Raw genomic sequence first — 27,833 nt, 5'->3', positions numbered from 1 at the left:
GGAAAGACGCGCTCGTGAAATAGCGGGGCACTACAGGCAGCGTGCACAGGAATGCGGGCTCATTACAGGCAGCGTGCACTGGTGCTCGCGGGCGCACCACAGGCAGTGTATCGGAGAAAGCGAGTTGCAAACCCGCACGGAGGCTATACATTTAAACTCTAGGGGAAACAAAAAAGAAGCCGGAGGGAAGAGAGGGGAGGGGGGAGGAGAGCGAAAGGATCGGAGACACGGCGACACGGCGGGTAAAATAAACAAAAAAAAAGCCGGAGGGAAGAGAGGGGAGGGGGGAGGAGAAATGCGACACGGCGGGAAGGGGAGGGGGCGGAGCGGGTCAAATAAACAAAAAACAAGCTGGAGGGAAGAGAGGGGAGGGGGGAGGAGAAGTGCGACAGGGGAAATGCGAGACATTTTTTAAAGAAAATACCTAACAAATGCTTTTTGGTCAGTTCCTCACACTGGCCACTATTGCTATAGGTTGCAATTCATGATGGAATGTGTTAGTGCAGCAGTTGCCCTAGATCTCAGACTAGGGATCCCCTCCTAGATCTTAAAATCAGTATTGCAAAAACACCAGAAAGTCAGTTCGCAGGCAGCACTTGTTTCCCGGAAGCAGATTTCACAGCTAATCTTTGTGAGCCATCTTAATCACAAGAATGTTAATTCTGAGTATGGACCTTTAACCCTGAGTTGCTGAGTTTGAACTGTAAAAACCAGGTTCGAATCACGATGTAAGCTCAACATCCCGTGATTTGGGGCAAATCAATTAATCTCCACAAGCCTATCAGAAAATAAATCTGAGCTTGTGTAATGTACCTGGTGCTCATGTAAAGCGCTCCAATGCCCTTAACCGAGTGTGTGGTATACAGCACTGGCAGAAACAAAATATATAGATGCTTATTATCAAGAGCCGTATGTCTGTGTAGTGTAGTACAGCTGTCACTCATGAGGGAGATAATGTACAACCCAGTAATTACTATCCCTTTCATTGTTTAGGATAGCCAGAGCACCCTCTGTCTAAGTCTATAACAAAAGATAAATGTAGTATTGGATGCCTGAAAGACACTGCGAGCACTCGCTTGCACGTGCACTGCCTCTTGATATACACTCCTGTGTCTGTACCCAAAACGGCTGATCAAGCTAATTTGCAACGCGTGGTAACACATGTTTTTGTTATAGTGGCGAGTCTGTTCCTGAAACCACGCATTAACGGGAGTGCTGGAGCAAACCAGTGATTTTGCATTGCCTTGACCAAAAGCCAATTATAGATTAAATACACATGCTTTTAAAATAGGAGTTATAGCCAATATCACTATTGTGTTTTTTACATAAAGCCTAATTCTAGGGCAACCTATTTGTGAACCCGGACAAATAGGGGTACTGGTTCATATGGAGAAGAAGTAATTTGCCCAGGGTCACGCGTTATGTGTAGCACTGATGCCAGGAATAGTTTCGATGTATGTCCACAATCTAGTTCCTGAAACACGTCTCCTCTAGAGCTCCACTTTCTTACTAACTGTTCACGCGCTCTCATGACTCAGTGCCATACTGTGATAGCAGACTGCGAGGCACTTTGTGTCTGCCTTCATGCCTGCTGACTGCAGCACCAGCATGACTGCCCAAGTCCGGGAGTCTCAAGTAAACCGCCCGGCAGTACCAAAAGTACAGTATCTGTGGCATGGAAATAAAACAGCATTCGATAAAAAAAAAGCAGGCACTGGGGAACAGGAGGGAGAAAGGAACAGTGTGTGGAGAGTGGTTGGGGGATAGGGGAAGAACCAAGATAAGAACATGATTTACAGGCCTGTTCCATGACGGGCGGAGAAGCACAGGGCAAGCAGCCACAGGGGCGGGAAAGGGAACAAGCAACAGCGGTAGGAGGGCGATTGTTGGTTGGGATGAGAAAAAATGCAGAATAAGGAAGAGCAGTTTTACGATGGTCATAGAAGCACAGGGCAAGCAGGCTTGGGAGGGAAAAAGTGACAGCAGGAGGAGGGTGATTGGGGGACGAGTCAAGGAAGGAGATAAAAACATTCAGCGCTCAGAATGAGTGAAAACACGAGCTACCCTGAGGCAGCGTGCACTGGTGCTCGCGGGCGCACCACAGGCAGTGTATCGGAGAAAGCGAGTTGCAAACCCGCACGGAGGCTATACATTTAAACTCTAGGGGAAACAAAAAAGAAGCCGGAGGGAAGAGAGGGGAGGGGGGAGGAGAGCGAAAGGATCGGAGACACGGCGACACGGCGGGTAAAATAAACAAAAAAAAAGCCGGAGGGAAAAGAGGGGAGGGGGGAGGAGAAATGCGACACGGCGGGAAGGGGAGGGGGCGGAGCGGGTCAAATAAACAAAAAACAAGCTGGAGGGAAGAGAGGGGAGGGGGGAGGAGAAGTGCGACAGGGGAAATGCGAGACGGCGGGAAGACGGACATGCACGCGCCCGTGACTTTTAAGGTCAATGCGCATGCGCATAAGCTTAATGCGCATGCGCATTGACCTTAAAAGTCACGGGCACTGCAAGGAATCGCCACGATTCCTTGCAGTGCAGATAAAGAGTGGATAACTCGCAATACTCTCGCCTTGCTCGATGCGCATGCGCATCGACAGGCGAGACCTAAAAAGGGAAAAAAAGCAGAAATAAGGCACAAAAGAGCAGAGATGCAGAAAAGAGCAGAAAGGTGAAAGATAGAAAGGGTAGAAAACGAGTGAAGGAGCAGAGGGAGAGAAAGGGGAAATGGGCAGAAATAAGGCACAAAAGAGCAGAGGTGCAGAAAGGTGAAAGATAGAAAGGGGAAAAAACAAGTGAAAACGAGTGAAGGAGCAGAGGGAGAGAAAGGGAGAATGGGCAGAAATAAGGCACAAAAGAGCAGAGGTGCAGAAAGGTGAAAGATAGAAAGGGGAGAGAAACGAGTGAAGGAGCAGAGGGAGAGAAAGGGGAAATGGGCAGAAATAAGGCACAAAAGAGCAGAGGTGCAGAAAGGTGAAAGATAGAAAGGGGAAAAAACGAGTGAAAACGAGTGAAGGAGCAGAGGGAGAGAAAGGGAGAATGGGCAGAAATAAGGCACAAAAGAGCAGAGGTGCAGAAAGGTGAAAGATAGAAAGGGGAGAGAAACGAGTGAAGGAGCAGAAAGAAAGAAAGGAGACAGATGTCCACTGGACCACCAGGGATGAGGCGCAGGGAAACCTGCGGGTGGAAGAGGGCCTCGATCACCAACACTCAAGAGTGCAGGGGCAGGGGCACCTCACTTAATGGTGGAGCTGCGAGGGTGGGAGAGCAATTTCACTGACAATGAGTCAGTGGTCTTGCTCAGTTTTCTCATCCCACATAAAGCCCTGGCTCCACGTTGGTAGTAAGCGCTATATATATCAGCACTAAAGTCCCATACAATGTCACCAGGCCACTCTGACTGAGATGAACAACATTCCCAGAACGGTCCGTAAAGGGCAGCAGGCACCTCATAGCACCTTGAGGCCAGACACACGGCAAGAAAGCGCCACACCATCTATGAACAGCCAGTCCGTCTTTCCCGCCTCTCTCTACAAACCTCGGTGTTTGTGGAAAGTGAGAGTTCAGCTACCCACCTTCCCTCCCAGCCCCCCCCCCCCCTCTATCCCAGCCCCCCCCCTCTCTCCCTCCTCCGCTCTTCTACTCCTTACTCCCCCCTCCCCCTCTCTCCCCCCACTAAAATACTCACACTTAGTCTTGGCTCCTGTAAGGGTTGCGAACAGCGAGAGGGCGCAGCTGGCATGCTCGTGGCTGCTGTTGACGCCTCTGTCACTAGCGCCTCGAAGGCTCCAGCGTCACCCAGTGACACTTCTCGAGCGGCGCTATCAGAGCCCGGGTGTGACTCTTGCCAGTAACGAGCTCCCGTCGCCTCGCTTGTGCCAAGGTGTGATAAGGGAGGAGGCAGCAGGCACGGACCCTGAGCCAGGGAAGGGATGCCAGGAGGGCAGACAAGATTCCAACGGCGCCATCTTTATCAGAGCCTCCTCCGGCAGGAATGCGGGGGCTTCATGGCGCATCCTCCCCGGGAGGGGGGAGGGCGGGAAGCCACAACCAGCCGCACGCTGTCCAGACGGAAGTGGAAGGCGCCTGGCATGCATCTTCAGCACCTTTGGAACTTTTCATGACAAAGACACCTTTTGCATGCGAGTGATAAGGACAGAGCAAACTCTCGTCGGGCTATGTTTCCCCTGCTATCCTGGTATATCCGTGCTTAATTTGTAAAACAAAATAAAAAAATTAAAAAAAGATTTGTGCCAGGGCACTCATCAAGAGGCCTATGTAGCTTGCATCACCCATCGCCCCCGCCAGCGCTGCCATTCACAGCACCCTCACAACTAACCATCACGCTCACACACGTGTGACGATTTAGACTTTTGATATACACCTGCCTCCCGCTTCCGGTGGCAGATATTCGTCATTTTAATTTGTATTGAGTTAGACAAAGAGCACCACCATGTGGCAGCTGTCATAAATGCCGGTGTTGTCAATATAGTGCTGGTGCCGAGCACCGGAAACCACCTGCTCAAATTAAGCACTGCAAACGTTCAGTTCTGGAAATGATAGGATCCCCGGTCCGCCAGCTGTTGTTGAGCCGCATCCAAGATCCGAGCTGTCCCAGGGAAATATGTGGCAGTTGTACATACAGCAGTGCCACCAGCCCGCCCTTTGTTCAAGGGTCATCGTGGTTGGGAGCCCTCTGGAGCCTGACACCTCGATGTGAAGGCAATGGAAGGAAACACAATTTCACTGTTATTATCTCACAAGCACTTCAGAGAAACTATGCACTGGAAGCAGGTTTCTGACTTAGATCACAGCGAGAATGTCCAGGTTGGGGAGGGGGGGGGGTTTGACAAAGGGGGTACCTCAGGATCTAAGCCCCACACTGTTCCACATTTACATGGCACCCCTAGCCGAAGTCAGCAGAGCAAATGGGCTTCATACCTTATCATATGCGGACGATACCCGGCTGATCCTTTCCTTATTTATTTATATCAATTATCGAGCGCGCTGTTACCAGCCGGTGTCCTGGCGCTGTAGTGATTGCTCCCATGGCTTCAAACCTCCTACCTAGTGAGTGAATAGCCACGTTTTAAGAATTTTCCGAAAAGGCAGCAGATTTGTGCTCTGCCTCAATGCTGTTGGTAGGGCGTTCCAGGCATTAGCTGCACCTCGGACAAAACTTTTGCCCCCCAGCGTGCTTTCTTAATGCGTGGTATCCTGATCAGCCCCATACTGGCCTACCTGAGCTGTCTACCCGGCTTGTACCACTGGAAGTGCTGTTGCAAAAACCACGGGCCAAATCCATGGACCGCCTTAAAGACTATGCACAATGATTTGAAAGTTATCCGTTTACGCACTGGGAGCCAGAGTAGCTTCACCAGTTCCTAGGAGACGGAGGCGAACTTTGGTAGGCCCGTGATGAGACGGGCTGCGGCATTCTGCCGAACCTGCAGTTTGTTAAGCAGCCCCTGTTGGGCCTCTAGGAATAAACTGTTGCAATAGTCGAGGCGGGAGAGCACGAGGGCCGTCACCACCGTTTTCTTGCACCGATCCGGTAGAAAGGGAAGGATCTTCCGGATGATTTTCAGAGACCAGTGGATGGAGGAGGTCAGCGCATTAACTTGGGGTTTGAAGGAGAGCTGGTTATCGATCAGGACTCCCAAGTTCTTAACGTTAGTTACAGGAATGGGGGGGTTCCCATCTCTTCGGGCCACCACTTGGGACTCCAGAAGTTGACATTGGAGCCGAAGAGTTAAACCTCAGTTTTGGACGAGTTTAGTTTTAGGCAGTTTCTGGCCATCCAGGTGCTGACTGCTACCATACAATCCTGAAACTTGGAGGCTACGCCATCTTCTCTCCCCGGAGGCAGTGATACACGATCTGCGTATCATCTGCATAAGATGTTAATTCAAACCCGTATGACCGGATAACCGGGGCGAGAGAGGAGACATATATATTGAAAAGGGTGAGGCTTAAAGAGGATCCCTGACACCCCCCTGGGAAGTTCAAAAGGTCTTGACTAGAACACTTACATGGCCACCACCTGAACCCTGTTGGTGAGAAAGGCTTTCAAGATGCTCAGGGCCCTACCCTGGATCCCGCAGTCCTCCAAACGGTTCACCAGAATTTCCTTCAATGAGGATACTTACAAAATGAAGGACCATTTCTTTGCCGAATGAAGGCTATTGCGGGGAGGAAGTTACATAACTTTCTCCAGCTGAATCCAGGCAAAACAGAGAATACTCTCTCCAGGAAATCCCAACCTTTGTGGACTCTGGATTGGTGGCCGCCGGAGTTAGACAAGGCCCCGGCCCTCTGGTATTGTTGTAAAACACCTGGAGTCAAGGTAGACCAGGAACTCAATATTAAGGAACAAGTTCTATCCACCACTAGTACTTGTTTTTACATGTCACGCCTACTGAAGAAAGCCCTGTCGTTCCTTCCTTCGACAGCCAGAAAGACCCTGGTGCAGGCTCTTGAAAGTCGGCTGGATTACGGAAACGTGTTACTGGCTTCTGTAAATGAGTCACTACTGTCTAAACTTCAAGTAGTGCAAAGTACGGCTGCATGGGAGATCTGTAACCGGGCTACCAGAACGCCTTCCATTCCTCTTCTAGAATCCATACACTGGCTGCCGGTAAAGAAAAGAACAGTTTTTACAAATATGCAGCTTAACCCATAAAGCTCTGTCGGGGAAAGGGTCTCAGTACCTCTGCCAGAAGCTTAAGCGCTGTCACCCCACTAGGAATTTGCGTTCCAGTGATAAGGAGGTACTACTGGCCCATGCATTCGACGATCTAGATCTGGTGGAAGAACCTTCTCCTATTTGGATCCCATCTTTTGGCATAAATTCCCTTTTTCTGCCGAACTTGCCCTGACCACAACATATTCAGGAAAGCATTAAAACGGGGCTGTTCTAGATCTTATGTTCAGTTTTAGGTGGACCGTGTGCTGAGATACCCCGCTTGGGGTGATTCATGTGCGATGTCAACTTATTAAACAAATTATTATTACTAAGAATGTAAGATGATTTGTCTGTATGAGTAATTACGCAAATGCTGAATAAAAGAGCACTTATTAACTTTTTTATTATTTAATTCTTTACAGCGCTACTCATCCAAATATCGGTTGTCAGAGCGCCTCACATGATATGCAACTTATCAAACAAGTGTGTAAACCTATGAACAGGTAATGGTGCATACGTTAATCAGCATTACAAGGGGTGGGAGTCACATATCCTCTGTGCCAGTAGGCATATGGGGCTTATGTACAAGCCGCTTGTGCCACAGGTGTGACACTTTTAACATGGGAAAAAGTGACGTACTGGAGGCGCAAGGAGCTTGTAAAAAAGCCCCTATATCTCAAAAGTGCAAGGTCGGTAGAAACACAAAGTCATGAGTGCCCAATTCACAAAGGTAAACTTAGACCAAAAGTCTAAGTTTACGACTTTCTCTATTCACAAAGATAAGTTACAAGTAGTTTCTTTACCTCTGCACTCGGGCAGAGTTTTCCGAGTGTGGACATTCCACTCTACGGTGGAGTTTCCACTCCGGGTATGGAGCGGAATCCCCACACTCTGGGCAGAGGTTCCTCCCCAAGTGCGGACATAAATATATTACTCGTAACTTACCTTTGTGAATACAGAAAGTCGTAAACTTAGACTTTTGATCTACGTTTACCTTGGTGAATCGGACCCTCAGTATTTAAAATGTAACACAGCGGTTGGGGTTGTCTGTACAAATAAGACTTAATGACTCTCCAAAGAAACCCTTTTTGAGCAACCTAAGTGAGGTGGCAGATTGAAAAAAAGAAGAAAAACTAAGCTCCCTGAGGGTGTCTGGAATCAGTCTGCACACCAATACCACAGTTTATGTTGTCTAAACATGCAGATCCTATATAGATTTATAGGAACTGCACGACACCCACCTACAGGGAAAAGTCAGCGACCCCTCATATGCAGAGGAGAGCTGCTTTGAAGTGAGTTGTGACCGTTGCTGCACCGAACAGGTCATTGTTGCCCGTGTACAGTGTTAAGTTGGCGACCCTGTATGTCAGGTGTGTGTGTTGTATCAAGTGGGTTACCCCATAGGCTTGTGGGCCTCCGTGGTGACTGCCGCTATGTAGATCAGGTTGGAGCACATAAACAAAAGAGGAATGGTGACCCTGTATGCCAGAGGGAGCCACTGAGACCATGTAAGAAGTATGGTCTGGTCGAGACCGTCAACAGAGCAACAAGGCTGCCTTGGTGACCTTAGCAGGCCTGAGTCATGACTTAGAACTAGTGCCAGGATCTTTGCACCCCCCACCCTCCACCCCCACCTGTGGAAGGAACCGGAGCCCTTACCCAGCATTGGAGAAGCATTGAAAACCCCCTGGCTGCTGCAGTGGCAGGACTGTCTGTGAGGGATTCAGAAACAGCCAACCACAGCCCATCTGGGCTGCATGTGAAAGACATACCAGAGACAGTTGCTGCAGCGACAGCACTCATGAAGGGGACACGCTCAGAGACGCAGGTTGCTCCAATCCTGCATGTGCGCATGAGACCAATTTCGGGCCAAATAGCCCCGGGAGAACTTGCTTGCCAGACAGAGCTTTGGCGCTGGAACATATTTGGCTTTAATTAGGAGTCAGAGTGGGATTCCTGAGACTTGTACAACTAGTGAGACTTAACACGATTGTCAACTTTAGTGAATGGGGAATAACCACTACCACTAGGGAGAGAGGTGTGAGACTCAGGGACTCACCAATGGAGCAGTAGAGCCCGGCCCTCAGGGGACTCTGTGTTGTTTGTGAGCGTTGTATTTTACTCTGTGCTCATATATAAGCACTCCTTTTTAGGTCGCAGCCTACCAGACAGCACAGCTGTCTGGTTGGCTAAAGACATCCTGTGGACTTTCTGAAAGTTGGCCTAGGAATGCATTCCGCCCTTTGTTTTCTATTGGTTTTGTGGTTTGTGTTAGACTTGGCATCCTTGGCATGGTTTCCCCTGACGTTTTGCCTCTTTCTCCTGCATTTTTTGACTATGTGATGGATTTCGTTTTTGCTGGCTTAGATGCTTTGGGCACTTTGCCACTGCTGATCAGTGTCAAAGTACAAGTGTTCCTTGTGTACACTGAAATTATGATTAGCTATCCATGATTGGCATATTTGATTTACTGATAAGTACCTAGTAAAGTGCACTGAGTGTGCCAGAGCCTGTAAATCAAATGCTACTAGTGGGCCTGCGGCACTGGCTTGCCACCCACAGGAGTAGCCCTGTGAATGTGTCTCAGACCTACCAATGTAGTGTCTGTGTGCACAGTTTTTAACTGCCTTGTAAGCTGGCAAGTGCACCCACTTGCCAGGCCCTAATCTTCTATTTTTCTTACATGTAATGGACCCCTCAGACAGGCCATGGGTACCCCTAAGGGCAGGGTGCAGTGTATGTTAAAGGTAGGACATGTACTGGAGTGTTTTCCATGTCCTGATAGTGAAATACTGTGTAATTCGTTTTTCATTACTGAAAGTCTGTTTGTCCCATAGGTTAACATGGGAGCTGCACAGTAACATCTTACAAGTATGGCTTTCCATTGGGATAAGAAAGAGAAATAGAAATAGAGTTTAGGCTATCTGAACTCAGAATTTACTAACACATCTTTTAGTAAAGGTGTTTTTTAAATTGTGTGTTTGAAAATGCCACTTTTAGAAAGTAGGCTTTTTCTTGTTCAACCATTCTGGGTGCCTCTGCCTGTTTGTGTATTCACTGTTTTGGAGTGACAGGAGCTGGGGATGTGTATTCACTGTAGACAGTCACAAGGGGGGTTGAGGTGTGCCCTACCTTTTCTGGGTGACTCATAGTTATGCTGAATAGGCCTGGTCTGCATTTGGAGTGGTGGGAGGAGTTTTCATTAGCTCCTGCGTAGGCTGTGTCTCCTATGCACAATGCTGTCTCCACCTCCAGTAAGGAAGCTGCACAGGAGGTGACAGAACTGGTTTGGACTGGGCTCAGAGACCCTTGCCTTAAAGAGAACAAAGAGAAAATGGGGCATAAGTATTGGACTGTAAAGCTCTGAGAATTTGATCACTTCTGGATTCAAGAGGAACCTCTGCCACGGAGAAGAGCTGGCAAGCTGTAAGGAGGAGTACTGCCTCTTTGCTGTGTGTGCTTTGCTGAGTTGGTGGCAGTTGCTGCTTCTGCCAAGAAGAGGACAAAGACTGGAACTTTGATGTGAACCTGCTTGAAGAAGAATCTCCAAGGGCTTGTGTGTGTTTGCCTCCTGTTCTGAAGTTTCAGGGCCACAAAGACTTCACCAGCACCTCATTGACCAGCCCCTGTACTCCTCTGTAGACTCCTATATCGAAAAGGCACCAACTCCAGTTCCTGGGTGCTAAGAATTGGGTGGTTGGTGTTGCAAAGCAAGAAGAACAATTTCCATTCCATCAGTGATGCAGCCAGTAACACTGCAACTTGCACCGAGGTCGGGGACATTCCTATTGTAGTGCATGATGCACCACCCTGTCTGTACGGCAGCTCCGATGCCCTTAGACACCAGCAGTTATCAGCCTTCCCGACGCCATCGCTTGCACCGATGCCATCACCGCCAGCATCACATTATCGAGGAGCAGATAAGCGACAAGGGTGAACCCATGAACTCTTCAGCATCGCACCCCTTCACCAGAACCAACACTTCATAGCCAACTCCACGTAACTTCCCCTGTCCTGGATTCGATGTCTCACCTCCTCACAGACTCAATGCCTCGCCTCCCCTGTGGCAGAAAGGAACCGACTTTGCCTTGGCACTGATGCATTCTCCTCCACAACGCGGTGCATCAACAGTTGACTTTGTTTCCAAGGTACTGTTGTTTGAGGGGGTCCGTGAGACTCTGTGCCAGACGCTCACCTCGCGGTCGACTCATAATTTGGATTTGTGCCAGTTACGACGTGGTAATAGCCCCAGGTGGAGCTATTTTGTTTCTACAGTCCTGTGTTTGAAGAAACTGTTTTAAAAGTGATATCTTGATACATGTATGTTAGATTTTTGTCGTTTTGGTCTTGTTTGGTTTAAATAAAGATACCTTATTTTTTAAACTGGTGTGGTGTGAGATAGTGGTGTTTTCACTGTGTTACTGTTTGTGGGGGTACAAATACTTTATACCATCCCTTCGGGATAAGTCTGTCTGCTCATGCCAAGCTACCAAGGGGGTGAGCAGGGGTTATCTGAAGTTTGTAATACCCTTACCCTGCCTAGAAGGAAGGGTCCCTACTTGGACAAAGGTGCATATGTGGAAAGCGTACTCCTACTCTCTGGGTAATACCGTCTATCCACCTACAATTGAAGTGCAAAGGGTTGGGGGCAAGCCTAATCAAGGGCCATTTCTTGCGCTGCAGCAGGTACAATGTCCAACACAGCACTAAGATGGTTTGTGCAGGAATGGACAAAATTCAACACTCAGCATTGCGTATTTATAATAAACTCAAGGAAGGGCTTCATGTCTACATACACATTTGCTCTAACAGTGGAAATTCCCTATGCTAGCCCAAGGCAGGTGAAAAGCTGCACCTACAAGATGAGCGCTTAGCATCAGTGATAAGACCCTCTCCTAGAACTGTAGTTATCAGCTATGTGTCACAGACAGATAAGCAAAATAAGGCACAACAAATCAGCGAGTTGCAAATGGTCTTTGCTCCGAGAAAAAAACATAAAAGCAAAAGCAATTCTTGTGAAGTGGAAAATTATAAGTTTCTTCAATCTAACCGCTTAACCGAGCCGGCAATTCCACTGCCGTGCGGTGGTTTAACGCAGTGGGCAGGGCCGCGTCAGCCAACGGACGTGTGCAGCACTACGGAGGTAATGCTTGCGATGGCCGTTGGCCGACAAACGCACGGAAGGGGTTAAACAAAATGTTGGCCCAAAGACAAAATGGATGCGCTTATGTTCACTCTATAGTCCAATTCTTGAAGCAAATTTTCTCACATACCTCTGCTAATGAGAGACCCCCATTTCTCACAGTTTTTAACTCATGTTTTCTTGCTTTCCATTCGCTGGCCTTATTCGCTTTAGGCTGTCCAGGTCCAGTATGTTTACGGTATTCTTCTGTGGTAAAATCGATTACCTATGCATAATTTATAATCAATAATCAATAAGAATAACTCAGAAAAATAAGAGGCAAAATCCGGGATATTGAGGTTAACTCAAAAGGGTTTTATTCCTGTAAAAGGAATTGGGTTATTGGCTCGAGCCAAGGTGGCATAACCATTCCGTCACCACACGGGTTCGGGAAGGGGCAGACAGACAACATATTATTTACAGAAGTACATATATATAGTCAATGCATTACATTAAGCGAATAGGCAGTAGGCGTAACAGCTGGAAAAAGGAGATAAAACATGAATACGTCATAATAAAGGCGTTACAATAGACGTGCATGAAGGCGTGTACTAGAGACGTCATTAATCATGAGGTCACAAAATGGGTGGATACATAGGAGAATCTTGCAATGTCAGCAGAAAATCATGACACAGATGCGCGCGCAGCAGATTGACGTGAATCTGACGTGTAACTGGAGGGTGAAGGGGGCTTGACACTTAGCACTACAAGTGTAGACATAAGTCTGGGATGTCAGATCAACCTGATCCCAATATCGTATCTAATATCGTATGTTCTAAGAACTGTAGTGTCTGGAAGGAAGGTCTCTCGGGCAGAGACTACTCTATACTGTCTGCGTGTATACGTGTCTACGTATCGGCATGCGGGGTGAGGGGGCATGGGCCTACCATGGCAACGGAGTCTATGAGTTACTTGCACAGAGACAGAAAGACCGGGCCCATGCTCCTGCAGCTGGGAGGATGTTTACTTGAGCTACGAGACAGGAATGTATTTTCGAGGAGTGGAGCAGATAATTCGAAGGTTGAATACAGTCTTGGCAGGCAGAAGGCTGGGCTGGAGCCGCGCAAGGAGTAAGGCAGGGGTGACTGGTACAGAGGCAGCCTGGGTTGAGGCCCTTAGAGTCGGGAAACAGGGAAAAAGGTTTCATGGCAGAATCAGGGCCTACTTTCGCCAGAGCTGAAAAACGTGTAAAGTGTACCACAAAAAGACGGTGGCACGGCATATATAGGAACCGAATATTCAATCCAATTATGGCGGATCTGAAAGAGGACATGTTAAAGATGGACGCAAATGTATTTGCGTCTTCGTAGCAGACACAGGAGGGAAATCACATGCACTGCAAGCTAGTACATGGAGACGGTGGGGTACTCGCTGGGGAACACTACTCGATCGAAAATTATATTTCCTCATTCCCTCCTTGTTCCCCACGGACCCTTCATGATACATCAATTCTCATCAATTGATCAATCTGTTCACTTAACATCAATTGCTCTTCTTGCTTCTCGTGTTTTGAATGGGAACCTGGATGTGGTATACATGAAGTGGCACACAGGCCGCATATCGCCGGTCCACATTGGAGACACAGGCAACAACTGAGTACTATGAGTAGGCCAATACCCAGGAGGGATAGGATCTTCCACCCCCAGGCTGACAGCGTTGTCCAGAACCAACCGGACCAAGTCCAGGTGCCTGGAGTCTGATGTATCAAACTTGCAATTTTATGGAGACGTGTAATAGCTTTGTACACGGTTGGCGCATTATTTGGGATGAAAACACAGCAACTTGATCCGATGACCTTACAAGCTCCACCCCTATCTGCCAAGATGACGTCAATAACGAGACGATTTTGAAGAACAACAACCCGCATGGCGGACTGTTCCTCCGTTAAGTTACCTAGGGCTGAAGTGGTCTCAAGCACCACTGCTTCGAGGGTTCTGGTTAATCTACGGATTAGCTTACTATTGGAAACAGTACCTAGGTAGGGGAAAAAACCTTTATTGAAATCTGTGTATTGTTCCCATGTGGTTTCAGTATAATCGACAAGTGGGAGATCTCTTCGGAGTCTATGCTTGACCAAATTAGTGTTTCTATGATAGTCAGGAGGGGCTAGGAAAACAGGCGGCAGAAGGAATGCAATGTAACAGGTACCATCCCAATCTAGAGGCAAACGGACATATGCAGTATGGCCGCAAACAAAATAGGAATGACGTAAAGCCCTAAACGTGGATCTACCATGATCACTGAAATCGACCACAGTAGTACATTTACTATGACCTAAGTGTATGGAACCATTCTTGCGAACACATAGTTCACCAGTAACTGGCAATACTGCCATAGCAGGTAGAACAGGAGCAGCTTCAGATTCGACAGATAAAATCATGAATGTAACTGTGTAATTATCTAATCCATATACTTCATTTTCTAGATCAGATCCAGTACCAACGGGGAGTCCCTCCTTGTCAGGGTAACATACTTTAAGCAAGGCTGAGTTCAGGTTTCCCCAAACCCAGTTACCTTTGTAAATAGCAGCATCAGAAACTAGGGCATTGAGCATTTTAAACCATGCACCACACGTGCCATTGTGAGTGAACGGGTACGGAAAAAGGGGAAGAACTCCCTTGTTTTCTTGGTAGGGAGGGAGTCGACCACATATCCAACAGTTTGTAGCATTGGTAACCTGATGGGAGTGATGTAACATACTAATGAAAGTGTTGTTGCGCAGCGCAAGTCTATAGGATAACTCGTGTGGGGGTAATTCACTAAAAGAATGTTCGTCAGTAACATTATAAGCAGATTGTGCACGCTTGAATATAGGGTAATATATGTGTAACAAAACACTAGCAGTAATAACCAGCAAACTTAAGAAAAACATGATAAGTAGTGTCACTATACAGCGACTGCGAAGTGATTTACAATATGCATTCCTTTTATGTTGTCTTTGTCTATCTCTCTCTCTATCTCGATCTAGGGGATACATGTCAGAAACTAATTTAACCGATTCACCTAGGGGAGGACTTAAACAATTAAACTGTCTGACTTGCTAGATCGCAACTTTGTTCTGTATTCTTCAGAAGCAGATTTCTCAACCAAAGGGAGTTTTGAGTCTGAGTCAGTTTGTGTAGGAGGGCAGGGCTTAGAAACCAAGTCCGAAGGAAGTCCGTGAAACTTTTTGATGTGGCTGGAATGCAGCCATCCCTTCCTGCCCTCTAGTTTAACGGCTGTCCTCGTCGTAAGCAGGACCAATTTCGGGGCTTGCAAGCGGGGCTCCAATGGACTTCTCCGATCAAAGTTGCGGGTGAACACGTAGTCACCCGGGACCACCTCGTGGGGCTTCACTTCGGTGTTGTCGGGAAGGGCTGCAGCTACCTGTGAACGACAAGATTGTAGTGCAGACATCAAGGAGGCAAGGTAATCTGTCAGCATAAGACAATCAACATCAGTTATCTTTCGTGGAATAGGCGTCCCCCACATATTCGGTGGTCTACCAAAAACCACTTCGTACGGGGATAGCCCAGATCGGGAATGGACCACCATCCTCATATAGAAGAGGGCGACCGGCAAGGCAACTATCCAGTCCACACCCTTCTCTCTACAGATCTTGGAAAGTCGGATCTTTAATGTCTGATTATGGCGCTCCACGAGACCTGCTGCCTCGGGATGCCGGACACAATGGAACTTCCACTGATAACCTAACAGAAGTGTAATGTGTTTCACAAGTTCGGATGAGAATGGCTGACCATTATCTGAGTATACGATACGGGGCAAACCATACCGTGGGAAGTATTCACGAACCAGCTGCTTGGCAGTGGTCGGAGCAGTGTAATCAGGAACTGGGTATGCTTCTATCCATCGGGAAAGAGCACATACGACTACGAGGACATACTTGAATCCTCGACAGCGTTCCATCTGGATATAATCCATCTGGAGTATTTCAAAAGGATGATCGGGAGGTTGAAATCCACCTTGTTCTACGGGAATGCTTTTACCTGGATTGAACTGACCACAAATCATGCAAGTACGCACTTTCTGCTTGGCTGCTGCCCGTAAGTTTTTATTCGACCATATGTGTTGAATACTGTCTAGCATTGCCCTCTCTCCTAGGTGTGCGGGACTATGTATCGTGTTAATGATGACTTGTACCATAGAGTCGGGGAGAAACCATGTAGATTGTCCCTTCGTCATCCAACCCTGGTCTGTTTGGATCCCTCCTAGTTTAGTCCATTCCTTAATTTCATCTGGTGTTGCATGTGATTGTATGTCGATTACATCATGTGCGGGATCCCTGACTGTCATACAGTGCGATGGTAACACTAATTGTGTCTGATCAATTACATGAGTTCGGTTCTGAGCAGTTTGCTTTGCTGTTCGGTCTGCCAGGTCGTTACCCTGGGAGATGATATCAGTAACCTTTGTATGTGCCTTACATTTCATGATAGAGATTGCAGTGGGTAGATGTATGGCATCTAACAGGGCTTGAATAAGGGGACCGTGCTGGATGTTGGCCCCATGAGAAGTTAAGTAACCTCTCTCTCGCCAGAGGACTCCAAAGTCGTGAACGACTCCGAATGCATAACGTGAATCAGTATATATATTGACTTTCTTATTTCGGGCTTGAATACATGCTCGTGTCAGAGCAATAAGCTCTGCGGCTTGGGCTGACAAAGTGTCAATACAATTAGTCTCAATAACTTCAGTATCTGTCGTGACAGCATAGGCTGCCACTAATTCACCTGTCCTTGTTCTCATACATGAACCATCCACATAAAGTGTCAGGTCTGGATCTGGTAACGGAACATCTGTCAAGTCTTGTCTGGGTTTTGTTGTGATAGTAATAACTTCAATACAATCATGTGCCAATGGATCTACTCCATTTACTGGCAATAACGTGGCAGGATTTAATGTGCTGCAGCGTCTGATTTCAATGTGTGGTTGAAACAAAGTCAGTTCGTAACCTGTCAATCTTGCTATGGTCAGGTGTTGGGTCTGAGTTCGATTTAAAAGGACTTCTACAGAATGTGGAACCTGTACTGTCAATGGATGCCCTAACACAATAGCATCACTCTGTCTAATTGCTAAAGCTGTTGCTGCAACTGATTTCAAACATGCTGGAAGGGCCTGGGCTACTGGGTCTAATGTGCTAGAAAAGTAAGCACAAGGCTTGTGTGAACCTGCTTGTTCCTGAGTGAGGACTGACAAGGCAGTACCCTCACGTTCTGTGACAAAAAGTGTAAAAGGCTTACTGTAACATGGTGTTGCTAAGACAGGTGCTTGACATAAGGCTTTCTTCAAGTCTTCGAAAGCTTGTGTATGTTCCTGAGTCCAAGGGAGGACAGTCGAAGTCGCTGCCTCCTGTGTCGTTAACTGAATGAGTGGTTTCGCTAGAAATGCATATTGGGGAATCCATTGTCTGCAGTATGAAGTTAGGCCTATGAAAGCCCGCACTTCCTTTTGTGTTCTGGGTGGTGACATGTTTGCAATTAACTGAATGCGATCAGGTGTGAGCTGTCTCCCCACTTTGGACAGCAAGTGACCCAGGTACACAACTTGCTGAACACAGAACTGTAGCTTCGAAGGAGACACCTTGTGTCCCTTGTCGGCCAGAAAGTTCAAAACAGTCAGTGAAGCATTTTCACATTCGGGTTCGCTTCGAGCGGTGATCAGCAGATCATCGACATATTGAAGCAGGGCAGTGTGAACTGGCATGAGGATACAATCAAGTTGCTTTTTCAATGCTTGACTATAGATGCTGGGGCTTTCTGTGAATCCTTGAGGCGCACGGGCAAATTTGAAAGATCGTCCATTTAAACTGAATCCGAACAAATATTGGCTCTCTGGATCAATAGGGACACTGAAGAAGGCGTTCTTGAGGTCTATTACAGTAAAGAACGTCGCTTCTGAATCAATAGCAGTCAGCAATGAAGAGATATCTGGGACCACAGGGTACTGCGGTACAATACATTTATTCACTTCGCGCAGATCAATAATCAATCGATAAACAGGTGGAGCATTTGGGTCAGTACGTTTAAGAACAGGAATGATAGGAGAATTACACACATTTGAGTCAGTTTCCACAACCACTCCTTGTGCAATGAGCTCGTCGATGATTCTCAGTAAAGCCACTACAGCATCTGGGGGTAACTTGTATTGTCGGATTCGTGGTAATACCACTCCTGCCTTGAGTGTGACTCGATATGGGGTAATGTGCATGCAACCTACATCAGTGGGGCCCTGTGCCCACAAGTGTGCAGGGACGTTCTGTAGCCGGGGATCCATATCTCTTAATACATAATGGCCTTTGAAATCTCGCAAAAACAATCGTACTCCCTCCGGAGAACAGCATATAATAGCTCCTAGAGCCTTCAGTGTTTTTATACCTAACAGGTTTTCTGGACATGATTTCGTGAGCAATAAATCTGTAGTCCGTGTCAGAGGTCCTACTGCAAGAGGGAGGGGTTGTGATACTTCATTAATAATGGGTTTTCCTGAAAACCCAAGGGACACGTTCTGTGAGCCTGAGAGGGGTGCCCCTGGTACTTCATTGTGACTTATCGTGGTTCTGCTTGCCCCTGTGTCAATGAGAAACTTTCTGTCTTTCCCTAATACCTGACTATGTACATAAGGACCATTTTGATCTACAGGAACTTCAATAAGAGGCAAGCGGAACTCCCTCTCTAGGCTGTTTCATGTGTATCGCTGATAATCAGGGTAATCGTTCTGCGCATACTGGTACATCTGCTGTGTTGTGTTTTGTGTTGCGGTAACGGGCTGTTGTTGGGGTATCGCTACGGTCTGTGTAGATGCTGGCATGGGTGCAATATGTTGTATGTTCTGGGGTACTTGTTGTGAGGTCGGATCTTGTCTAGGAGGACGCGGTCTCTCTTTAGTCTTACCCGTGGCGATATTGTGTTTCAGAACTGCACAATCGTTTATATAATGACCTGGCTGTTTGCAATAATTACATACACCCTTGACAGGGACTGTTGAACTACTGGGATGGGTCGCACCCTTTTTCTGACCGTCGGCAGGAACCGACTGAGCAACTAACATTTTCATTTTTGTATCCTTCATACGTCTTTGTTCATGTTCTTGTTCTTCTCTAAGTCTATTCTGATGGTACTGTAACATTTGTAACATTTGTGAAGGAGTATTAGCTTGCCAAGTACTTTCTACTTTCAGTACTCTATTCTTGACCTGGGGCAAAGAATTCTCGACTAATTTCGTTACAAAAAGATGTGGATATGACTCGCTACTTGCTTTCAGACCGCTATTTATACCAAAACATTTCTCGAATCGTGTATAAAAATCACTAGTGTCTTCATCAGGTTTCTGTTTGCATGCTGAAATAGCACCCCAATCTTCCTTTTTCGTACTCAATAAACGTGGCAACACTTGTACTAATAAACCTGGTAACGCTTTAACTTTGTCTCCAAGCCCTAGGCCTGGCACTCGGGTATCTTCTTCATTTTGTAATGCAGCCCAATCAATCTTTGCGTCTCCCACCTCCCACTCTTTTTCCTTGAGTTTCTCGTATATGCCTGGAGGTAGTAGTACTTTCAGTATTTTCATAAGGTCGGGATAAGTATAATCACCCATTAATAACATATCCTTTATTTCGCGGTGAAAACCTGCAGGGTCTTTATCGTGACTGGGTACTAATTTCTTCATTTCCAACAATTCAATTTTAGTTACAGGTGTATACACGAATACACGTCTAAGCGTGTGGTCTGCATTCTGTACGGGGTGCACTTCTCGCAACGGATTCTGTCTATCCATATAATACATGGTTTTTCGTTCCATAACGGGTGCAGAATGGACATGTGGACATAAGAACGTACTATACTTGTGGCGGTGTTCTAGTATTGCTTTAATTAGATCAGTACTTCGACCTTTCCATCTGTTCGTGACTAGTTCTATTAGTATATCAGGCAGAGGACCTGGATCAGAACGTTGGCTTTTATACAATAAGAGCAGATGTTGTATCATGTACATACCAGCTAAACGCTGATCACTCGGTGTCAAGTTCAAGAACGTATGTGCTAACGCATCATCACCATATTTCTCAGAGCTGTCAGCCCATTGCACGGCTGACCTGGCTAATTCTTGTTCATCCATAGAATCGAGTACATGGTACCCCATTCGCTCTTGAAGTATTCTGTCAGTGGCTTGGAACAAGTGTTCAGGTGTTATAGGATTACACATGGCTTCCTGATATATCCTTTTACTTTCTGGGCGCACTGGGCGCATCGAAGTATTAAACGGTCTTCCTTTACCTACGTAAGCTATCATTTCCCTGACCGGCAACTGTGAGTGTTCCGGTGTCTCGGCTTCCTCCTCTGGCTCCTCCTCTGAGGATTCATGTTTGTCGGAATCTACTTCCGGTACGGGCTGTCTTCTCTCATGCATCTTATTAATTGCAGTTCTGATTCTTCGGTACATATTATCTATACAGGCCTCTTTGTCATGTTGTCCATCTGTTATATTCTGACCCCATCTGTGGAGTGCTTTTACGTCTTCCGGGTTCATACCCGGCCTGTCCACTTCTCTAATGAAGCAGTTTATAAGAAACCGCAATATCTTGGCTTTAGTATCCACTTTCTGGTAGGTCATGGCCTCCTTAATACTGTCAGGCCCTACTCCTGTCTGAACAAACTGATATATTCTATCTAGGTGTTCTGTCATTCCAGGTAATGTCATTAGGAAGTTCGTGACTCGCCGTAAACGTATTGACGCGAGTAACATTCTCTCGTCATTCTTTCTACCGGGTACAGGATCATATCTGCAGTCCGCAAGGCGATCTCCAAGAATTGTAATATCTGTTCTAGGTGTACGCTGTTGCGCTATTTCTCTGAAACTCATACGATGGGCAGCTGGCGGGGTCTGGAAACCTATCGCTCCTCCGGACGCACCTCCTGAGGCGCCGACTCCGAAGGGGTTAGTCGGATTCGTATCAAGGGAAGTAGGTACAGTAGGAGGTGGAAGGAGTGCTGGAAGACCAGGAGGAATCGGGGGAGTAGCTTGTCGGGGAGGAAGAGCATAATTGTCCTGACCATCAGGTGCAGGCACTTGTGGCAATGCAGCATTAACGTATGCGGGAATCACATCGTCTAAATAGGAAGAGAGGAAAATGTCCTTTGCTGTCTTCTGGTGCGTTTTAGTCGGGAGCAATGGGGGTGGTAGGTCCTTCGGTACTTCCGGAGAGGCCTTTGGCAAGCCCTTTGACAGGATGGGGAACATGCCATTCATCAGTGTATTTCGCTGTCTGTCTACTTGTTCTAACTTTACTCTGATACCTTCCTCAACTAATGCGTTCTCTTGGATCTTGTCAGACTCTTCCTTACTCTTTTCTTCTAATCTGTGAGCTTTTTCGGTACGCCTATGCGATTCTTTACGCCATAACTCGATGGCATCCTTCTGTGACTGTCTGGCTTTCTTTTTCCACAATGCTTCTTCTACTCTCATGATGCATTCTGCATCCCATGTCCCAGCAGCGGGCCATCTCTGATTCTCTGACAGTTCTTTAGTGTAATCCACCCATAAGTCAAGAAACAAAACGGCATCTAGGCCGTGCTTATGGTACATAAAGTACCCTGGAGTGTCCCTAGGTGGAATGGGAACAGCTTCTTCTAGAACCCCTTTACGGGTTTTTATTTGTCTTAGTTTGGAAAACAACGGCATTCTGAAATCTGGCTACTTGGTTCTTACTTAGATATGAACACACTACACATAAAACACGTGTAAGCACAATAATGAAGATCGAACATTCACTCATACCACGACATCAATACATTTATTAATTACATTGAAAACCTACCAACCACGTGAAACAGGATGTACCGCTAAACGGCACGGATACACCTTACAGATGCAATCTAGATATACTGCTAAACAGTATAGATACACTGCTAAACAGTGCAGACCAGGCTCGTGTACCCGAACCTGTCTTGACCGGCACAAACTAATGCGCACGTCAGGATGCGTCCCTAGCAACGGTACTCACCAGGAAGCACGGAAACAGAAGGCCTCGGAAACCCTGGACTGGACTGGGCTCGGACCGGATTCGGACTCGACTCGCGACGTAGATACTTCGGAACTTCGGAATCTGGTGGGCCTCCGTATACCTCGGATCTTGCTCTCTCAGCTAGGCTCAGGTCGGGATCCTCCGCACTCCTCACCGCCTCGTCTGGGTGTCGATCGCAGCCTCAGTCACCTCCGTTGGCCTGAGGGAGATACAGGAAATCCTGCGGATACGCGTAGTTGTCCGTCCGGCTGTGGCAGGGGGCTAGGCCTGCAACGCACCTCCGGCGCGTGGGGTGGGGGAGGGGTCCCTGTTCGGGCGCCAAAACTGTGGTAAAATCGATTACCTATGCATAATTTATAATCAATAATCAATAAGAATAACTCAGAAAAATAAGAGGCAAAATCCGGGATATTGAGGTTAACTCAAAAGGGTTTTATTCCTGTAAAAGGAATTGGGTTATTGGCTCGAGCCAAGGTGGCATAACCATTCCGTCACCACACGGGTTCGGGAAGGGGCAGACAGACAACATATTATTTACAGAAGTACATATATATAGTCAATGCATTACATTAAGCGAATAGGCAGTAGGCGTAACAGCTGGAAAAAGGAGATAAAACATGAATACGTCATAATAAAGGCGTTACAATAGACGTGCATGAAGGCGTGTACTAGAGACGTCATTAATCATGAGGTCACAAAATGGGTGGATACATAGGAGAATCTTGCAATGTCAGCAGAAAATCATGACACAGATGCGCGCGCAGCAGATTGACGTGAATCTGACGTGTAACTGGAGGGTGAAGGGGGCTTGACACTTAGCACTACAAGTGTAGACATAAGTCTGGGATGTCAGATCAACCTGATCCCAATATCGTATCTAATATCGTATGTTCTAAGAACTGTAGTGTCTGGAAGGAAGGTCTCTCGGGCAGAGACTACTCTATACTGTCTGCGTGTATACGTGTCTACGTATCGGCATGCGGGGTGAGGGGGCATGGGCCTACCATGGCAACGGAGTCTATGAGTTACTTGCACAGAGACAGAAAGACCGGGCCCATGCTCCTGCAGCTGGGAGGATGTTTACTTGAGCTACGAGACAGGAATGTATTTTCGAGGAGTGGAGCAGATAATTCGAAGGTTGAATACAGTCTTGGCAGGCAGAAGGCTGGGCTGGAGCCGCGCAAGGAGTAAGGCAGGGGTGACTGGTACAGAGGCAGCCTGGGTTGAGGCCCTTAGAGTCGGGAAACAGGGAAAAAGGTTTCATGGCAGAATCAGGGCCTACTTTCGCCAGAGCTGAAAAACGTGTAAAGTGTACCACAAAAAGACGGTGGCACGGCATATATAGGAACCGAATATTCAATCCAATTATGGCGGATCTGAAAGAGGACATGTTAAAGATGGACGCAAATGTATTTGCGTCTTCGTAGCAGACACAGGAGGGAAATCACATGCACTGCAAGCTAGTACATGGAGACGGTGGGGTACTCGCTGGGGAACACTACTCGATCGAAAATTATATTTCCTCACTTCCACAAACTCGTTTTCTGCAAACAGGCCTTTCAATCTTGTTCTTATCTTGTCAAGTTTGCTGGGCATTCAACGACAGAGGTCAAATGACATGTGCTGTTTTATCCTTCTGAGTGCTCTCTTTCTGTAAACTGGTCTATAAATCTTGATCTTATCTCATTACATTTGGGGTGCATTCAAAGACCGGTTTCAAATGTCAGACGCTGTCTTCCCAGGGCGAATGTTTGCTTTTCTTTCTCTGACCTCAAAGTGAGAGGATTTATATGACAATCTTGCTGATACTGGGTGTAAGAAAGAGTTTTTTCCTAGTACACAACATCATTTAAATGAAGTGTGTAAGTATTTTAGAATACATCAGAATTGGGAACAGAAATGAAGCACACAGAGATAGTAATGGCGCAACTGCCTCTGAAAAGAGCTGTAAGAAGGTAGCAGAATTCTTCGCTGAGAAGGTGAAAAAATCTTTGACACCTTCCTGGTGGAAGCGAGACAGGGGACTAGCCTAACCAGTGTAAGCCAAACAAACTACGCAGGAGTGACCCTAGACGAATTCAAGATCCAGGAATTAGCAGAACTTAAAGCCACAGCAAAAGGAATTAAGTCTGGCTCACATTTAGACCCAGCAAGACAAGAGATAGTAATGGAGGGAGCGGACTCTATTATGCCATATATCTCAGAGCTTATTTCTCACTCCTTTCAGAATGGTGTGGTCCCCACTAAATGGAAACAGGCGATTGTCAGGAGACTCAAAAATAAATCCATCAATAGAGAACACAGTATTAGAAAATGTACGCCCGATCTCACTATTACCATTCGTAGCAAAAATTGCTGAGAAAATAACTAATAAACAACTGGTAGACCACATCAGTTTGAATGAACTATTACACCCCTCTCAGTCAGGTTTCAAAATGGCCCACTCAGCGGAGTCAGCACTACTGGAGAAGTGTGGCTCAGGGGTTAGAGGCGGCAGACCTGGAAGCTGAGATCGGCCCTGGACCAGGGTTCAATTCCCCGCCCCGACGGGGCTTGGGCTCAATAATTCCACGGACTCGATAATTCTCGCTCCGGTGCCTACTCGACTCACGGGTTCACACTCTGCGACTCTGGGCAATAGCTTGCTTAATCTCCACTACGGCCCCTCGCGGCGGGATGCCTGGCTTTCACCTTGTGGATACCCTGCCGGGGTTATCTCACAGGGGAATACCAGGACGGGTTCCCTAAGCAAGCGCTTAGATGCCTGCGATGTGGGTGATTTGCGCTATATAAATACTTGTACATTTACATTTACATTTACTCCTGGCCACTGAAGCATTGAGAAAGCATGCAGACGAAGGACAAACAGCTGCACTTATCCTGTTGGATCTCAGTGCAGCGTTTGACACCGTATCACACAAGCTACTCCTCCAAAGACTCAAAGCTTGTGGTATCAGGTGAAGTGCTCTGAGATGGAAGACATCATTTCTTTCCGGACGGAGCTTTCAAGGGGCACAATAGACACACCTATCGGAGAGTATTCCCTTGTCCCAGGGGGTCCCACAGGGTTCAATTGTGAGACCCACTCTATTCAATCTTTATGTGGGACCACTGGCTGAACGAGTGGAGCAACAATGTGTCAATCGTTTCGTACGCGGATGACAGGCAGCTAATTGTGCTGCTGTCTCAAAACGAGGATCAGGCAGCAATCGCCTTCTCCAAATGTTTAGAAGAGGTGGCAAACGGGATGTCGAACCACTGCCTCAAACTAAACGGGAGTAAAACAGAGGTAATGGTTGTGGGCAAGGCACCAACCATATGGTCATCTGCGTGGTGGCCTGAGTCACTAGGCCAACTACCCACCCCCAACAGCAGAAGTAAAAAACCTTAGAATATGGTTTGATGTAGAATTGACATTCGACAGCCAGATTCGGAAGGTAGCGGGTAAATGCTTTGGGGCCATGAAAATCCTGAGAAATATCCTTGATCTACCATCTAAGGCCAGGAAAACATTAGTACACGTGGTAATAACCTCTCAATTGGATTACGGGAAAGTTCTTTAGCTTGGCGCCACAAAAAAAGGACTGTCCAGACTACAGAGGGTGCAAAACGTGGCGGCTCGATTAGTGCTTAGTCTCCCGAGAAGAGCTAACATGAAGAAAGCCCTGATAGGACTGCACTGGCTGCCGGTGGAAAAGAGAGCCATGTTTAGGGCAAAGTGCCATTGCCATCGTATTCTTACAAAGAACGTCCCGAAATACCTTCAACCACTGCTAACCCAATACATCCCAGGATGGAGTTTAAGATCCATGGGGGAAAGCTCTGGTGACGGTACCAAGAATATAGAGCAAAAATGGGGGCTCGTTCTTTCAGATACCTTGCAGCAAAGACATGGAACACCCTACTGATGGCCCTGGTAACAGAGCCATGTGAAAGTAGGTTCCGCAAACAACTAAAGACCTGGTTGTTTGCCAAGACGGAATAACGGCTACACCAGGAAGTCTATGCTTCCTGGTAGGTAAGCAGATGATAGTAACACCTCTTCAAATCCGATGTCTCAACACCGGGACACACCGTCGATGTGAGCAAGCGCTCTACAAATGAATAAATAAACCCTGGAAGCCATTAACCACCCATCACTTTTTAGCAACCCAACTTCCATTACCCCTACATGCAAACATCAAATTAAAAGAGAACTATTAGATAAACTTGAAGCAGAAAGATTAAGCTCTGATTTATTAAAGAAATCAGTGGTGGCACATTGCCAAGTGAGAAATGGGGCGGGTATGGAACCTTATTTATTTTTAATGTATAATCATCAGGATAGATTTTTAATGTGTTGTTTTAGGCTTAACTTGTTACATCATATTTTAGCTTATCCCTCAGGTTTCACAGTGACAGTTGAGCAGAAGGGTGCCTGCGGCTGCGACAATAGGTCTCCGCTGGACACCCTTCATTTTGTACTTTTATGTTCCTTTTATCAAATGCCCCGTCGTAGATTTCTGGTTGATATTTTAAAGGAGGCTCAAATCCGCCAAGCCAAGATTGCCCAGAAATTTTTACAAATTGCCGCTGATACCCGTACTTTGTGCTCAATTATAAAGTTTGTTTGAGAGTAACAGTAAGACTCAGGAAAACCCGTGACTGAATAATGATAATTTTGAAATATTTTTTAACATTTTTAACAACCTTCCTGTGCAATATGTTTTTAAATCTTATGGTTTAGTCTCACCATGAATGTATATTTTTTGTATAATGCATCATTTGTATTATATACTTTTTATGATGAACTTTTCATCAAAATAAATATTTTACTGGCTGAATAAATAAATAAATAAGCACATGTTTTGTTACTTCAGACGTGTGTTGGAAACAAGTACTTTAATATGATCAAACCAAATCATTACACTGAAGTGATGCCATTTCCACAAATTTGTGTCTGTGCACTGTAGTTTTATTAGTAAAACTGTATGTCTGTGCAAATGTAATGGTGATTTCAATTGAAAATGTGTTGTTTGTATTGGCAGTACGCTGCCACACCATGCATATTTCACTTTACGCCACTCCACTCTACTCTGCACCACTCCGCTTTACAACATACCACTGCACTCTGTGCCATTGCACTCTACTCCACTCTGCCCCACTGCACTCCAATCTTTTTTCACCCTGTGCACCACACCAGTCTACGCCACTAAACTCTATACCAATACACTCTACGCCAATGGACTTTACTCTGTAACACACAACTCTATACCCCTGCACTCTAAGCCACTCTAATCTACTCAACACCATTGCACTCTGTGCCACTGCACTCTGAAGGAAGTGACCCAATAAGGGCCACCGGGTCACTCGCAAAAACAACCTCTCAGCCTTCCATGCAAAGGAAGAGTCAGTCAGACAGTAGAGAATACAAACCAAGTAGATTTTATTCAGGTACACTCGAGTGGAGTCCAGTCTGACCAGCCTCCTGGGATTGCTGCAGAGGGACTGCCTTCAGCAAGCATGGTGATACATTTTGTACAGTTTAGAACCAATAAAGACACACACTGACTGGAAATTTCCAGTTGGTAGCTAGTGAACAGAGGAGATACAGAAGGATGAGTTTCAATCCTGAGACCGGGCACATGTCATCTCAGCATAAAGATCACTCTGCCTGCCCTCGCTTCTCTAAGGGTGGGAGCAGGCCTATCTTGTGGGAAAGGTCTGTGAGGAAAAAGACATTGTATTCATTAGTACAGCGAAGCTCAACCTTGGAGAAACGAAAAGTATTGCAGCTGCTTTCAGCTGGGACAGAGAGTGAGAGAGACAGAAGTTAGTTCTGATCACGGCTCAAAATGGCAGCTGAAAATAAAATGGTGCTGCAAATGCTAACTTAAGACATACAATGAAATAAAATGAAATGAACGCATGGATAACTCAGCTAAAACAATTTTATTCAAACAGACCCT

This window comes from Lissotriton vulgaris, chromosome 3_1, assembly GCF_964263255.1.
Source record: "Lissotriton vulgaris chromosome 3_1, aLisVul1.2, whole genome shotgun sequence".
NCBI classification, from domain to species: Eukaryota; Metazoa; Chordata; class Amphibia; order Caudata; family Salamandridae; genus Lissotriton; species Lissotriton vulgaris.
The sequence above is the reverse complement of the archived record's forward strand: the minus strand, read 5'-3'. Positions refer to the sequence as shown.